Raw genomic sequence first — 2,979 nt, 5'->3', positions numbered from 1 at the left:
CGTTTGGAGTCTGCTTAAAGCTCAAAACACTTTCTAGTAATTGCATCGATTGACGAGGTGGACCCATCTTTTTGCACTTTCTCTCCATTGTCTTCTAGCACGCTCTGCAGGGTCCAGCTCAACGGTGCTTTCCATTGGATACATGACATCAGTGAACTTATTTCGTCTGCTGATTAATTTTTTCACCTACACATTGTTAGATTCGCTTTTTTTGTCTCGATTTACAATTCATCATAAGCAATCCGGCCTGCAGTTTTTACTTTGGGACCTCTTCCTGTATACAAGTGCTTTTGTAATAACGTAGCAGGCATGTATACACGTATGTGGCTGCATTGCCTCGGAACTGCACAAAGCTGCCACCAGACCATCTGTACATGCCTGCGCTGGAAGCTCGTGCGCTCTAACAGAGCTGCGCAAAGCATTTTGCTTCATGTGTAAATTTTGCGTGCTGTAAGAGAGCTGCACACACAGTGAGTCGTAGAGCGTCAAGTGTAGAAGCTGCGAGGCACTAGAGTACAATTTAGCGTTTATAAGCGTTCTACTGTTTTCACTTGCTTCCAACTGCACATACGGGATAATTAAACCTGGATAATCACTCCGCACAGTCGGCAGCAGGCTGTATAATACACGACTGTTGATTTTATTGGGTTTAACGTTCCCAAAATAACTGACATGGACTGAATTATCGGCCTTTAAAATAAGTAACATCTCTGTCATGCATGGCAATCAAATGCTCGTACGCTCTTAGTTGGTATGCCTTTTTGACAAACCGTGCCTTTCTGTACTTTATTACACTATAAAATCTGTTCTGTCAAACAATGGACTACAACCACGCGTTTTGCTACATAAAACCACAAAGTGATTAGGCTGGCTCCCAGTCGACGACCACTTGTGCTAATTAATTTAATCCTACGGTGACACAGCTTAACTGTTTGACCAGTCACGTGGCTGGAAAATTATTTGTATGCACTGCGATCCCTGCGCATGGCCATTTTTTATTAACTGTGTCGCAGAAAATCCTGTGTCGGCGGAGTTGTCTGTGAGCGAAAATTTCCGTATGGATGGATAAAAGTTTGTTTCAGCAAAAGACTATACGAACACTTTCAAGTCATAATGGCAGCACAATTCCACCAGGACGATAACAAATACAAAGTACGAAGCATTATATTGTCACGTGGTAGTGACGGTTAAGAAGGCAGCAAAACTGTGACTAACGAAACGAGCGTTTTATTGGGTGAACTGCCCTCAAAAACAGGCTACACTCAAAGAACAGCGACAATGGCGAACACAGGCGGCGATTGTCAAAAATCTGATCAGCTGGTCAAGCACGTCGGCTTTTATAGATCAATCGTCGAATGTGCTAAAGTAATCGGTGGGACCCGCATGCCTTCCACAAAGTTCTACACCATTCGCGTTGCACATACATGCAATCAGATTACACAAGGTTCGGTGACAGACAGCGGATGGAACCATCGATAACATTCCAGGAACTTCCGACACATGCAAGCGCGTCCTGCGCTGTGCGATAACATTTGTTAGGAGTTGAAACGTGTCGCCCGATAAAGACAAGTACACGTGTCAATAACCCCTCATAAAAAGCTTCAACCCGATGCTGCAAACAAACGAAAGTAATAAAAAAAAGCACTCGTAGCAAAGAAAACAACAAAATAAGGAAGTTCGTCAGCGTCCGTAAAGGGTTTAAGACTCATCACGTGGACCACTTCAGATCGTGCGCGGCGCCGCTGTGAATGCGAAATGCCGTCTGGCACGACCTCATAGTCCAGCGCGCCAATACGTCGGATGACCTTGCAAGGTCCGAAATAGCGTCGCAATTGTTACTCAGTCCTCATCGGCGTATTGGGGTCCATACCCAAACACGGTCGCCAGGCTGGTACTGGACGTAGCGTCGTCGGAGGTTGTAGTGTGGGCTATCGGTACGCTGCTGGTTCTTGATCCGTAGGCGGGCGAGCTGTCAAGCTTCAACGCGCTGGAGATAGGTATCCAGGGTGTCTGTCTACCAACCGGGAAAACCGGGAATTCTCAGGGATTTTGAGTAGTCTGGAAAAACTCGGGGAAAACTCAGGGAATTCGGGCCTCTATCAGGGAAAATTAGCGGCAATTTTATTGAAAAGGTCGAAAGTCGCGGTAATGCTGGCTCGAGTAACAGACAGGAATCGTAATTAATCGTCTTTGACGCCCTGTCGTCGGCTGGAGGAGTTGCGAGTGTACAGTCAACGACCGACTTTCCGGATTCCCGATAATTTGGACGGCTTCGCGGCACCGCCACGTACCCCATAGAGTCAACGTATCAGAACGTGTGACATTTCCGACGCAAGAACTCTTCGCCGTCCGATTTTCCGGGCGTTTTGCCGTGACCGCAGGTCCGAAACGGCAATAATCAAAGGCACCACTGCTGCCGTTTTGATTACTTCGGCACTTCGAACCGGCACTCTCGCACGCAGATCCTCTGGCAGCCGTTGCTGCCATTGCGGCAACGCTAGGCCTAGCTGCTTCGACGTTCGCTATGAAGCCTCTTGCCGTTGGATGCCGAGTTTTTTATTGAAAGAATTAGCTGCTGTCAGCAATGGCACGGACTCCGCTTTGTGGTCCTCGCGATTGGCTTAGAAACTTGGAAAACACGGTGCGTTGCAAAACGCCGGTTCCTGAAAGTCAGCTTCACCTCTGTACAGAAATGTTACTTGGTGAAGCATACGCAAAAGTATTGCAGTGAAGCATAACAAGCGTGGGAAGGGGCTATGGCCACGGAACACAATATGTATTCTTTAATTATACACGCGTGCACCCGGTATTTCCTGTCACAGTACGAGCACCGGTATGCCTAATATGTGTACCGACAGGCCTTCAGAGCGTTTTCGAACGTGCCTGTATGGTTTGAGCACCTTAAGGCACTAAATTACACGCATTTTTTTTTCACCTGGCCGATTTTTCGTACGTTTTCGCGGCCCCTAGGGAGTTCTA

The sequence above is a fragment of the Dermacentor andersoni genome, chromosome 4, assembly GCF_023375885.2.
Source record: "Dermacentor andersoni chromosome 4, qqDerAnde1_hic_scaffold, whole genome shotgun sequence".
Classification (NCBI taxonomy): domain Eukaryota; kingdom Metazoa; phylum Arthropoda; class Arachnida; order Ixodida; family Ixodidae; genus Dermacentor; species Dermacentor andersoni.
The sequence above is the reverse complement of the archived record's forward strand: the minus strand, read 5'-3'. Positions refer to the sequence as shown.